Source organism: Protopterus annectens, chromosome 9.part0 (genome assembly GCF_019279795.1).
Source record: "Protopterus annectens isolate FY-2018-M chromosome 9.part0, PAN1.0, whole genome shotgun sequence".
Lineage (NCBI taxonomy): Eukaryota > Metazoa > Chordata > Ceratodontiformes > Protopteridae > Protopterus > Protopterus annectens.
This window is the reverse complement of record NC_056743.1, coordinates 257,308,283-257,322,911: the sequence shown is the minus strand read 5'-3', so window position 1 is coordinate 257,322,911 and position 14,629 is coordinate 257,308,283. Positions and strand designations below refer to the sequence as shown.

Genomic DNA, 14,629 nt, shown 5'->3' with positions numbered 1-14,629 from the left:
TCAGGTATAAGAATGCTATTATCAAAAGGTCAAAACAACAACTTTTTGCTAATTCCTTTAAGGACCTGCTCTCAGGACACATTCTTGCACTCTGTCTCCTTTACCATTTCCGCGCACATACGTACATGTGCGAACTGGTGCAGGCTTTGACATAAATTAGGTCTGGGAGAGCATAGCAACTTCCATGCTCTCACACGTCTCACATTTACTTAAACCACTGCCACTCCTGAAAAAGGTAAGCAAACTAAGGCCACTAGAAACTGTCACATATTACAAAGATGTCTATCTACAAAAAGGGCAGGAAGAGATTGAAGCTCATTAGGAGGTACTGTATACCATAGAGAAAAAGCCCTCTTTAAATCAACCATAACTTGTGGAGACCCGTGCAGTTAACAGCTAGCACAAAATCCCAAACAGCAATGAAAACACTTTCCAGAAAGTCAGGCACCAGACACTATGCTGAAGCAACGAGATTTCAAAGGAGGCCCACCTAATCCATGTTTAAGAACAAACATGCATATGAAACCAACGGTCACTAGAACAGTTTCTTAAACTGATCTGTCAAGTCTGTCAAAGCAGTCAGTTTAAACAAATACATAAGCTATCAGCTATACAGTTCCCTTTTCAAGAATCATTCTTTTGAGGTGGGCCAGGATCCAAAAACTCCTTAAAACTGCTAGACATGCTTATGATAGGCCACAGCCCTGCCTTCCACAAGCTACAAAAAGTGAAAACATGCACTCTGACAACAGAATATAATGACCAAAGTCCAATCAGTCTGACATAGCACACAACCACCTGCAAACTCAAAAATGGTGGAAGAAGAGTACACACTTTACAAACTTTCTTCCAATTAGAGCATCTCTTAATAGCCTCAGTTCCTCCAGATTTCTTCTACAAAGTACAACACAGTCAGTGGCTCTAAAGCAGCAGTCAGACATTAGGTTGGGACTGGCTATTCCACCAAACAAGGAATTAAACAAAAGAATGAAGTGTCTGTCCAGGGGCATAACGAGACATCCCCCAAATACAGGCAGATGTGGAGGTATTTCTCCAGCAAAGTTTGAACCACATGGGGAAAGACTCAAAAGTGTTGCAAATCAAAAACATGCAGAAGGAATCACCCTATGTATGGGACCAAATGATGTACCAAAATGCATCCATCATGCCCACCACCACCATCTAAATTTGAACAGCTACATCCCTGTGGGGTGACCATCAGGAAACAGATGTGCTGGCTGGAGATGAAACTGTCGACTCCATTGGGAAGAAATCATCTGCTCCTTTAAGAAAATATTTTCTCTCTCTCTTTTCACCCAGAACCAGAAACAATGGAGAATAAAGCTCTGGGCCCTAGAAAACCTCCGTAGCCCTATCAGCAGTAGAGGCATAACCTAAAGTACAGTTTTGTACCTACCATAAATGTAGATGTTCGAGGATCCCCATTGCTGCAGTCCTTACTATTGGGTGTAGTCCGCTGTCCAGTCGGCCCGAATACCAGAGTATAAGGCTGACGTCGGTCAGGGCGCATTAGGCTGGCAGTGCGTCAGGGTACTAATGCGCATGACGCGTCATATCCTCAGTCTTTTCTTGCCCCAGATGTCAGAAGACCCTAAAAAGACAAGGCCCAAAATACCTGCACCAAAAATATATACAATATATACAAGAATATATACAAAAATATCAGCATGTAATCTCACCTACACAACCACCCCTAAACACAGAGGGGAAGGAGGGAGGGTAAATTGGACTGCAGCAATGGGGATCCTCGAACATCTACATTTATGGTAGGTACAAAACTGTACTATGTTCTTCTTCCCCATTGCTGCAGTCCTTACTATTGGGTAGAATCCCAAAGCAGAGGTAAGGGAGGCTGGCAAATCATAAAGAAGTAGGAGCTGACAACATGCCTTGCAAAACAGCTGTGGCAAAACCAGCCCTAGACTTAGAGTAGATAGGAAGGTGATAATGCTTAGAGAAAGTATGCACTGAACTCCAAGTAGCTGCTTCCAAAATATCCTTAGTTGCCACCCCTTAGAAATGCTGTTGAAGTGGCAGTAGCCCTAGTGGAATGAGGCCTAATCCCAGCTGGAATCTCCTTGCCATGATGGGAATAACAAAATGCAATGCAAAAGCCAATCCACCTAGAAATAGTTTGTTTTGACACAGGCTTGCCCTGCGAACTCAAAGCAAAAGAAACAAACAACTGCTGAGACTGCCTAAAATCCTTAGTCCTGCTTAAATAATAACGCAATTGCCTGTGTACATCTAAAGTGTGCAAAATCTTTTCCCCTTTATTTTGGGGGTCTGCATAAAAAGTAGGCAAATGAATAGTTTGGTTTAAAGCCACACTAGAGACCACCTTAGGCATAAAGGAAGGATTAGTACGTAATGATACCCTATCCTTATGGAAAATCAGAAAGGGTTCTACTGCCATAAGGGCCTGCAACTCAGACACCCTTCTTGCAGAAGTAATAGCCAACAGAAAAGCAGTCTTCCATGACAAGTATTTCAATTCAGCAGTAGCCGCAGGCTCAAAAGGTTGTAGAGTAAGTTTTTCCAACACAAAATTGAGATCCCAAGCAGGAGTAGGAGCTCTACGTGGGGTCTTATATTATTTGCCCCTCTAAGAAACTGCTTGAACAAAGGATGCGAAAACAATGGTGGGTCACAATCATAGTGAGCTGAAATTGCTGCAGCATGAATCTTAATGGAAGAGAAGGACAAACCCTTGTCCAATAACTCAGTAAGATATTGAAGAGCCACACTCAAATTAGGCTCAGAAATCTCCAAATTCTTTGCTGTACTCCAAAATAAAAATCTCTTCCATTTTTCATACACTTTCCTTGTACTAGGTCTTCTAGCTTCCATAATCACATTTAAAACTTGTTGAGGAAGTTGAGACCTGCTGTGTTTCAAGAGAGAATATGCCAGGCTGTTAGATGAAGAGAGTGAAGCTTGACATTGAGCAGATGACCGTCCTTCTGAGATAACAGATGAGGAATCAGAGGTAAAGGCCATGGAGGCTTCTTTACCAGACTCCGTAGTAGTGGGTACCAGTGTTGCGAGGCCAATCTGGAGCTATCAAAATCATCCTTGGCCTGTCTTGTCTGACCTTTAATAGTACCTTTGGAAGAAGAGGCAGAGGTGGAAAGGCATACACATGAAGGTTTTTCCAACTGAAAGACAGAGCATCCACTTTCCAAGCTGTGTGATGAAACCCCTTTGTGCAATACTTTGGCAGCTGGTGGTTTAGTGGAGAAGCGAACAGATCTATGTCTGGAGTTCCCCATGACACTGTCAATTTCTGAAATACATGAAGATCCAGTTTCCACTGTGGGGATCCATGATTTGTCTGCTTAACACATCTGCTAAGGAGTTCTGTGCTCCTGGCAGAAACCTTGCCTGAAGAGTTAGTTGCTCTCCCATAAAATCATTGCTTGCCTGCATAGAGGATAAGAATGTGTTCCCCTTGCTTGTTGATGTACCACATGACAGTTGTGTTGTCTGTTAGAATCAACACCTGCCCTGGAAGAAGTAACTCCTTGAAAGCCATTAATGCAAACTGGACTGCTAACATCTCCTTCATGTTGATATGTAGATGCTGTAGTCTGGCAGGCCACTTGTCTTGTATCCACTTTCCATTTAGATGAGCTCCCCAAGCAATGTCCGAGGCATCTGTCGTTAAAATCTGACTCGCCTCTGGCGGGTCACAGAGAGTCCCTTGTTTAGGTGACATTCCTGAGCCCACCACAAAAATTCTTTTGAAGGCAAGGTATTATTTGAATGACAGTGTCCAAATCCTGGCAGTGCTGTGTCCATACATTTTGAGATACCATTGTAGCTTCCTCATATGCAGTTTGGCATTGGGAAGCACCAGAATACAAGATGCCATGAACCCTAATGCTTGAAGGACTGTCCTTGCAGTCAGCATGGACTGATGAGATAGTTGATGGAAGTAAAGTGAGAGACTCTTTTGTTTGTCCGGGGTTAAAAAGGCCATCTGGGCTGCTGTATTCAGTCTCACACCCAGAAAGCACATGTCTTGAGAGGGTACTAGACTGGAGTTTTTTTCGTTCACAGAATACCCTAGGCATCTTAGCACTGCTATAACATATTCCAGATGCTGTAGAAGGTCTTCCTTTTCTTGAGCCAAAATCAGGCAGTCGTCCAAGTAAGGATAGATTTTAATTCCTTGTAGCCTGAAGTAAGCTATCACTGGAGCCAGAACCTTTGTGAATACTCTGGGCGCAGTAGATAAGCCAAAGGGCAATGCAGAGAACTGATAATGAGAATTTCCAGCTCGAAACCGCAGATACTTCCTGCAACTTAGCCTTATAGGCACATGAAGGTAAGCTTCCTTGAGATCTAAAGTTACCATCCAGTGATCTTTGCCCAGCAAAGGTAAAAGCTGTTGTAACGTCAACATCTTGAACTTGGGAATGTCCAGATAAGTGTTGAGGAGGGATAAATCCAAAATTGGTCTCCACGTGTTCCCCTTCTTTGGTACTAGGAACAGGCGAGAATAAAATCCTAGGCCCCTCTCTGATACAGGGACTGGCTTAATGGCCCCCATCTGGAGTAACTGAGAAACCTGCTTGTGAGCCTCTTTTCTTTGTGGAGGAGGAACGTCTGGCATGCCTTTGAAAGGGGGCATGGTATGGAAATAAAATCTGTAACCGTGGTGAATGATATCCAACACCCATCTGTCTTGAGTAATTAAATCCCAATTTTCTTTGAAAAGAGACAGTCTTCCTCCCAAAGGAGCTGCCAGACGAGAATCTACTGGCAGCTGAAAAAGCAGGTCATTGGGTCTGTTTACGAAAGGACTGACCCCTGCCCTCACCAGAAGTCTGAGCAGGTGAACTCCTGTTCTAGGCCTAAAAGAACCTTGAGCCCTGCCCCTACCACGTCTAGACCTACCCCTAGACTGGGAATCATAAGCAGGATATGTCCACCCCTTAGCAGGCCAATTTCTACTAAACTTGGCTGCACCTGCAAAAATCTTTAACAGTTTGCATAGACTTAGCTTTGTCCTCCATTTTCTTTAAAACTGCTTCCACAGGCGAACCAAACAACACATCAGACTGTAAAGGAGCATCCAAAATCCTTGTCTTAACATGCTCAGCTAAATTCTGATCCCTCAACCAGGCATGCCTGCGAAGAACAGAACTAGTGGCAGCCACCCTCGAGGAGGCCTGTACAGCATCAAAACCACATTGCAAAGAATGCTTACCCACTTGTTCAGACACATGAACCAAATCCAGCAACTCTTTACACTCAATACCTTCAAGCATCCACCTTAGATTTCAATTGTGAAAGGAGATAATTTTGATATTTTAGCATGTGAAACTGACAATTCAACGCTCTCATGGCTAGAGTGGAAGAAGTATACACTTTCTTTCCCCACCTATCCAAAGCCCTAGCCTCTTTATCAGTGGGAACAGGATTTTTAACCACAGAGGCCTTAACACCTTTAGGCCCCTGAGAAACAGTTTCTGGGTCCGCCCTAGGACTCTTAAACAAATACTTATGAGCTTGGGCACCCTATAATACCTATCAGGTTTAACAGGAGCAGGAGGCAAAGAATCAGGGTTCAGGGAAGCCTCTGCAAAACATCTTCCACCACATTCAACACAGGAGGTATAGCTAAGGGCCTATGCTGGGGTAAAACAAGAATTCCCTAAGCCTTTTCCTGGAATCAGAGTAATCCTGGCCTTCCCATTTAAAGTGCTCCCTCATGGAATGCAGAGTCTCTGAAAATGAGAAATCCTCAGGAGGAGAAGCTGTAGGAGTGGAATCATCCACATCTGAATCAGAATAAGTAGGATACTCCTGCAAATCTTCCGCAGAAGACTCAGAAGCCTCTGAACACTGTTCAAAACTATCAAACTCGGTTCCACCCTAGGCCTCTTATCAGGAGGGGGCATAGAACCTCTAATCATAGTAATCAAATCTTCTGCCATTTTAAGCATATGTTTCTTAGGTACAGAACCCGAAATGCTAGGAGAAGCCCCACTGAAGCTGAACTTGGCCTACCTCTCAAAAAAGTTTTAGCAACAGAAGGAGAGGCTCTAACTACCTTGGGAAGAGAGGGAAGAACAGTTACCTGAGAAGCCCCTCAGCCTGGCCTACCTCCTGAGAAGGCACATCCTGTAACAGCAAAGTTTCTGCCTGAGACTCCATGGAAACTCCTGGCAAAACCTCTGGCTCCACTGAGCCTTCTAAAGAACCGGCGTCCGGGACTGCCGGTTCATCAACCCTAGGCTTCGCTGTTTTGTCCTTGCGCTTCTTGGAAGCGGGCCGGAGCATCCGGCGGCATTTTATAATTAACGCTTCCCAAACACTAACCTGGCACAGTCTAACCTCCTCTTAATAGTGCGTTTGTTAAACCTAGCACAAGAGCGGCAACCAACAACGTCGTGCTCAGGCCCTAAACAAGGTATACACAAGGTATGGTAATCCCTATGAGGTATCTGTTTCCCACAAGAAATACAGTTATTCACTTTTTCTGACATCCGGTTAAATACTGAGGCAAGAAAACCAAAATGTTCCCCAACGGGTACTTAGCCAACTCTGCTTGTCTGAAACTCGGTTTCGGAAATATTTCAGAACGCCAACCTGCACTCAAAACTGCTTCTGCATCGGACCATGCGGCAAAAAAGACTGAGGATATGGCGTCGGTCATGCGCATTAGTACCCTGACGTACTGACGTCAGTCTAATGCGCCCTGACCGACGTCAGCCTTATACTCTGGTATTCGGGCCGACTGGACAGCGGACTACACCCAATAGTAAGGACTGCAGCAATGGGGAACGAAGAACATCACAATATTTCCAATGAAAAAGACTGATCTGCTTTTGGAAATCTTACTGGGAGGGAGAATCCATAACCCCTAGAAGGCATCTCTGAGAAAGTACAGTGTAAAATCTTACCATAACCATAGAATGTCATTCTCTTCATTGATGCAATATTCTTTACATAAAGGGCTGGCCTGACTACCACAGAAAAGTCTGCCTCCTCATGGAGCTGGTGGACACCCTATAAAAACATCACTATGCCTGGGTATAAGGGTAGAGGGGGTCAGTTGGCACCATGACCTTAGTACTTTTCTTATCCCTACAGGTAGAAGGCACTCCACACACAATGTCACTGAGGCAAAGGATCTGGGACCCTGTAATCCACAAAAAAAGAGAAGTAGAAAAGACGATTAACCTGAGAAGGAGAATGTCCCAGCCTACAACTGTAGGTCAGTGGGGAAGGAGGGTGGGAAAGAAGACCCAACAGTGAAAGACTCAAACATCTACATTTATTTTAAGTATACAGAACTGTACTATGTTAGTGTTTCACTGTTGCAGTCATAACTTGTGGGATGATTCTCAAAGATGAAAGGAAAGAAGGATGGAAGATTAAGGAGAGGCAAGGATGTTCTGCAAGATGGCATGGCAAATCCTGCTCTAGACTTGGAGAGGGCAGAAATATGGTAATGTTTGGTAAAGGTATACACCAAAAACCAAGTAGGTGCGTCCAAAATTTCCCTCGTGGGCACCCCTTTAAGAAATGCAGTAGAGGTGGCAACAGTCCTGGTGTAATGTGCCCTCACAGCAATAGGGGGTTTCTTACAATGATGGCAGTAACAGGAGATCCAGCAGGAGATCCAATTGGAGATGGTTTACTTAGAAACTGGTTAACCCTCAGACCAGATACTCGTTTGCCAAAGTAGTAATGCAGTTGCCTATATACATCCAAAGAATGAGGGATTCTTTCCATCTTGTTTAGGGGATTAGGGATGAAAGTAGGCAAATGTATGAATTGATTTAACATCTGTATGTCATGTGCATATCAAACTGCTGTACAGACGTATGCGTGTTGAAAACATATTTGCAAAATACTGTTTGAAATGTAAAAGAAAGTCGTGTAAAATCTTACCATAACCACAGATGTCATTCTCTTCCATGTTGCGGTATTCTACTTGTGGGTTTACCCTTCTTCTCCAGTTTGCCCGGCCAGGTTTCCATAGATTTTCAGTCCCTCGGTGCGCTGGACATTTGACGTGGTTGCAGGAACGTGGACCATAAAACTGACTTCTGCATGCACCAACCCTCAGAACATAGTAAAAAAGCCCCAGTTGGAGCCAGTCCCGTAAGAGTATGCCTGTCCAATATCACCCGGGAGAGCAAGTGCAGTTATACAAGTGGGTAAGTTGGGTGGGAAGGAATACTGCAACATGGAAGAGAACATCTATGGTTATGGTAAGATTTTAACACAACTTTTCTATGTCCTGCTATTCCAATGTTGCAATATTCTACTTGTGGGTGAGTGCAAAAGCTCACTTAGAATTGGGAGGTGGCCTTGATGAAGTTTAGAGGAATCCATGTATGATAGCCCTGGCAAGCCCCTCCCTGGCACTGGAGATATGGACTAGTTTGTAGTGTTTGGCTGAAGGTGTGAACTGAGGACCAAGTGGCTGCCAGAAGTACAGAGTTGGTGTCTAACCCTTTAAAGAAGGCTCCAGAAGAGGCCATTGCTCTGGTGGAGTGAGCTTTGACATTGCCCTGCAAGGTCTTACCATGGTGTAGGTAAACAGAAGGAAATGGCCCAGAAGATCCAGGCTGAAATGATCTGTTCTGCTTGCAGCTTTCCCCAAGGACCTGGGGTGGGAGGAAACAAAAGTACAGTTTTGTACCTACCATAAATGTAGATGTCCGATAGATATGCAACTGCAGTCCTGACATATGGGTTGTCCTGCCTCAGGCAGCCCTTCTGTCGGCCAGATTCCAAAGTCTGGGTCCGGCGTCGGTCGATGTCGCCTCCTCCCCGACGTCAGAGCGGTTGAGTATAAAGGCATCAGCCGACGCCATCTTCTTCAGTGTTTCTTGCCCCAGATGCCAGGTGCCCTCCAATGAAGGCTAAATTTGGTGAATGGATAAACAGATAAAATCAGACATACACAACAATAATAAACAGATACACCATAACATATATCCCCAGCTGATAGGTAAGGGGAGTAAGGACCCAAAATAGGAAAAATAGAGGGGTAGGAGGGAGGGAAAACCTGACTGCAGTTGCATATCTATCGCACATCTACATTTATGGTAGGTACAAAACTGTACTATGTCCTTCAAGAATGCAACTGCAGTCCTGACATATGGGTTGAATACCATAGCCAAGCTGGGGGTGGTAGGACTAAGCAAGAGATGGTGTAGCTAGAAGGCCCTGCAGGACTGCCGAAGCAAAGCCTGCTCGGGATCTGGAGTATAATGGCAGGTTGTTATGTTTGGTAAATGTATACACGGAGCTCCATGTAGCAGCTTCTAGAATGTCTTTTGTAGCCACTCCTCTTAGAAAAGCTGTGGATGTGGCCATAGCTCTGGTGGAGTGTGGTCTAATATTAGCTGGCACACTTTTTCCATGAAAAGAACAACAGAATCTGATGCAGTGTCCAATCCATTTTGAGATGGTTTGTTTGGTGACTGCTTTCCCTTGCACTCCGGCAGCATAGGCTACAAACAGTTGGTCAGACTTCCTGGTGGACTTTGTTCTGTCCAAGTAGTAGCGTAGTTGTCTGTGAATGTCTAAAGTATGCAGCAACCTTTCCCCTTTATTTTGAGGATTAGGAAAGAAAGTAGGCAGGTGAATTGCTTGGTTTAGAGACACTCTGGATACCACCTTAGGCATGAATGAAGGATTGGTCCTAAGGGAAACTCTGTCCTGATGAAAGATGATAAAGGGAAGAACTGCCATGAGGGCCTGTATCTCCGAGACTCTTCTTGCTGAAGTGACTGCCAACAGGAAAACCGTTTTCCAAGAGAGGAATTGCATTTCTGAAGATGCTGCTGGTTCAAAAGGAGGAAGAGATAATTTTTCCAAGACATAATTGAGGTCTCATGCAGGGATTGGTAGCTTCCTTGGAGGTTTGATATTCTTTATGCCTCTTAGAAGCTGTCTTAGCAAAGGGGGCGAGAACACAGGTGGATCACCGTTGTAATGTGCTGAGATAGCTGAAGCGTGGATTTTGATGGAAGAGTATGAGAGGCCACTGTGAAACATTTGTCAAGTATTCCAATATCTGAGGTATGTTCACCAATGATGCATCCTGGCCCTTGTTGACATTCCAGATGGTGAATCTCTTCTATTTGGCTGAATAGGTTTTTCTGGTGGAAGGTCTGCGTGCCTCCAGCAAAATTTTCTGAACTTTATTGGAGAGTGAATCATGGGTCTGAATCATGGAACTCTCCAGGCTGTCAGCTTTAGGGTTTGCAGGTTCTGATGAACAGTCTTGTAACTGTGTTGAGTCAGGAGCAGAGGCCATTGAGGCAAGGGCCACGGTTTGGAGTGAGTTAAGCTCAATAGTAGTGGACACCAGTGTTACCTTGGCCAGTCTGGTGCTATCAAGATTCCTCTCGGCTGTTCTGCATTGATCTTCAGTAACACCTTGGTGAGCAAAGGTAGAGGAGGGAATGCATAAACTGTCAGAGCATTCCAGCTGAAGGAAAGAGCATCCGTTCTCCAAGCTAGAGGATGGTGTATCCTTGTGCAAAACTTTTCCAGTTGATGATTGAGATGAGATGCAGAGAGGTCTATGTCTGGTCTTCCCCATGCAGATGCTATTTGTGCGAAAATGCGTGGGTGCAGCATCCATTCGTATGGATCAAAGAAATTTCTGCTCAATCTGTCCGCCAGAACATTGTCCTTGCCCGGAACAAACTGGGCTTGCAAGTCGATGTTCAGTTTCAGGGAGTTTTTCCAAAGAATCATTGTTAGTCTGCAGAGGGGGTAAGAATGAGTGCCCCCTTGCTTGTTTATGTACCACAGGACAGTGGTGTTGTCTGTTCTTATTAGCAGATGACCTTGTTGAAGAGATTTTCCAAAGGCTTCTATTGCATGTATCACTGCCAACATCTCTTTTTGATATATGTGTTGATGCATCTCCATGGGAGTCCATTGCCTTTGAATGCATCTGCCGTCCATGTGCGCCCCCCATCCAAGGTCTGAGGAGTCTGTTGTAATAGTTTGACTTGTTGGAGGTGTGTTGAAAAGCATGCCTTCGTTTAAGTGACATGCTTGAGCCCACCACAGAAATTCCCTTTGCAGGCATGGTATGAGTGGTATTATGTCTTCTAGGTTGTGGCTGTGTTGCGACCACAAGCTTTTTAGGTACCATTGCAGCTTTCTCATGTGTAGTCTTGCCAGAGGAATTAGAAGAATGCAAGATGCCACGTACCCCAGGGCCTGCAAGGTTTTCCTTGCGGTCAGGTGGGTTAATGTTGCCAGGCCTCTGAAGTAAGCTGTTAACTGTTCTTGTTTCTCCTCTGTGAGGAAAGCCATTTGTAACTGTGTGTGCAGTTTTGCTCCTAGAAATGTAATCTCTTGGGATGGCAGTAATCTTGATTTTTGAATGTTGACTGTGTATCCCAAAGCTTGCAGCAATTGTATGACGTAATCCAAGTGTCTTATCAAGGTCTTTTTGCTGTCTGCTTGTATTAGGCAGTCGTCCAGGTAAGGGTATATTTGAATCCCCTGGAGCCTGCAATGTGCCACTACTGATGCCAGGCATTTCGTGAATACTCTGGGCGCAGTAGATAAGCCAAACGGCAATGCTGAGAATTGATAGTGCTCTGTTCCTGCAAGAAATCTGAGGTATCTTCTGCAACTGTGTCTGATAGGGACATGCAGGTATGCCTCCTTGAGGTCCAGAGTAACCAGCCAAGACCCCTTGCCCAGCATGGGAAGAAGTTGCTGTAACGTCAGCATCTTGAATTTTGGCACCATGAGAAAAGTATTTAGAATGGACAAGTCCAATATAGGCCTCCACTGTTTTTCTTTTCTTGGAACGAACAGTCTTGAATAAAATCCCTGGCCTTGTTCCTGAGGAGGAACCTTCTCTATTGCTTTTATTTGTAACAGCTTTGAGACTTCTATGAGTGCCTCTGCCCTTTGATTTTCTGGCAGGTTTGGCATGCCTTGTCCTGTTGGTAAGGTATGGAAGTGGAACCTGTAACCTCTGTCTATTAAGTCCAGAATCCAGTTGTCCTTTGTTATAATGTGCCAGTTTTTTGAGAATAGAGATAATTTTCCGCCTATAGGTGCTTCTCTTTGAGCCTTGGTAGGCGGAGTGAAAGGTAAGTCATTGTGATTGTCACTGTGGTGCAGGTGTACTACCTGTGCCATTTCTTTGATTTTGTGGTTGCCATTGGCGTCCCCTGTAGGAGCCTCTGTATTGCCCTCTACCTCGTGCACGCCTGTTCTTTCCCCTTTGAAATTTGTCAGAGTCTGGAAAGGACCAATTTTTTGAAGGCCAATTCCGGCTGAACCTGGAGGAAATCCTTTACTGTTTGAACTGATTTTGCCTTTTCTTCAATAGATTTCAACACATCCTGAGCATTAGCTCCAAAAAGCTTCTGTTTATCCAGAGGTGCATCCAGGAGCTTTACTTTAACATGATCTGGCAGTGGTTGTTCTTTCAACCAAGCATGTCTACGGATAACAGCCCCTGTCATAGCTGCCCTACATGAGGCCTCCAGTGCATCATAACCACACTGTAGAAAATGATTACTAACCTGCTGGGTATTATGAACCAAATCCTGCAATGCCTTTCTATCTATAGGCTCAGGAGAGGCTATCTTTTTCTGCAAATCATCCAGTAAATAATCCTGGTACTGAAACATATGAAAAAGGCAGTTAAGGGACCTCATGGCAAGGGTGGTAGAGTCTTTTTACCCCATCTCTCCAGGGACCTTGCTTCTCTGTCAGCTGGCAGTGGATTCCTGGCTGTGGAGGAAGCCACTCCTTTGGGGCCCTGTGAAAGTTTCTAGATCCACAGAGTGGGCCTTAAAGAGATGCTTGCGAGTGTCAGGGACCCTGTATTATTGGTCAGGCTTGACAGGAGCAGGAGGGAGAGAATCAGGGGAAGCACTGGAGTCAGAGAAAACATCATCCAGGATATCCAAAACTGGCGGGATAGCTAAAGGTCTGTGCTGGGGTAATTTAAGGAAGGTACATAGCCTTTTCCTGGAATCAGAAAATTCCTGACCCTGCCACTTAAAATGCTCCCTCATGGAGTGGAGGACGTCACCGAAAGAAAAATCCTCTGGAGGGGAGGCAGAGGGAATAGATTCCTCAGCATCAGAGTCCTCATAGGCCTGGAAGGATTCTTCTTGGGTTTCTGAATGCTCTGAATCCCCAGAGGCTTCATCTGAAGAGAGGTTGTCTGCCTGCTGAGTTCTAGGCCTTTTTTCTGCAGGCGGCTGAGAACCTCTGTCTGGGTGAAGCTGAGACCCCCTAATAAGAGAAATAAGATCTGCAGCCAGAGACATGATTTGTTTGTCAGAAGAAGGGGCCTGAGAAGCAGGCTTGGGATGGGCCTTGGCCTGGCTGGCGGCCTTAGCACGCGCAAAGGCCTTGACTGACATGGATACAGGAGGCCTAGTTGCCCCACGTGCAGGGGCAACCTTGTCCACTGGAATGGTGTCGGGTAGATCCAGAACTTCGGTTTCCGGAGGAAAATCAACAATCGGCACCGGAGTAGCCTCCGAGACCGAGGGATGAATTAACGCGGTGTCGTCGGCCTGGAGCGGTTGAATTACCGCTTCCGAAGGGACCGAAGCACTCGCAGAGGGCTTAGGCGTTGAATCGGTGGAAGACGCGGGCCAAGGATGTCGGTCCCGGTCCTTTCGTTTCTTGGTAGTTTGTGCTGTCGGTTGTTCCGACGGCATGTTGTAAGGTTAAGATTCGCCAAAAAAGTCTTCGGCAAACTCTGCCCGGCGCCTGAGAGTGCGCTTATTAAAGCAAGCACAGGCCGAGACGTTGTGGTCTGGGCCCAGGCAAGGGAGGCAGTAGGAATGAAAGTCCTTATGAGGTATTTGTTTACCACAAGACAAACAATTATTAACTTTCTCAATTTGTTCCGACATCGGCTGAGGCAAGAAAAAATGTTCCCCAACGGGGTACTTAGCTTTTAGATGACTTCGGTAACAAACACAGGAGCTGACCGACCGGCACTTGCGAACTGCTTCTGCTTCGGGCACCGCGCGGCAAGAAAGACTGAAGATGGCGTCGGCTGATGCCTTTATACTCCAGCCGCTCTAACGTCGGGGAGGAGGCGACATCGGCCGACGCCGGACCCAGACTTTGGAATCTGGCCGACCGAAGGGCTGCCTGAGGCAGGACAACCCATATGTCAGGACTGCAGTTGCATTCTTGAAGGACATCAGCTGGTTTGATTTCCTAAAGGGCCTGGTTTTATGAAGATAAAACCTAAGTTGTCTGAGAACATCTAGGTAATGTAGCACTTTCTCACTATCCCCCTGTGGGTTAGGAAAGAAGGTGGGCAGGTGGGATGGGCTGGCTCAAGGATAGGTCATTCACTACTTTGGGAATGAATGGCGGGTTTGTCCTGAGGGTCACCCTTGTTCAGGTGGAATATTAGGAAAGCTGGTGTAGCTTGCAATTCTGAAACCCTTCTGGTGGAAGTCAGAGCTACCAGCAATACAGTTTTCTGTGTGCAAAATTTTAAGGTGGCCTTGTCTGTTGGCTCAAAAGGGGCTAGAGTGAGCTTTTCTAGAACATAGTTTAGGTCCCAGGGAGGGGAAGACAGTTTCCTGGTGGTCTTAAGTGTAATACACCTTTG

At 45.5% G+C, this 14,629-nt stretch overlaps 1 protein-coding gene across 7 annotated transcripts in view; it reads right to left on the bottom strand.

Annotated features, from left to right (window-relative positions):
- Positions 1-14,629, bottom strand: part of CAPRIN1 (cell cycle associated protein 1) — a 2,078,829-nt gene that overhangs the window by 565,659 nt on the left and 1,498,541 nt on the right. The gene's annotated exons all lie outside the window — the stretch shown is intronic.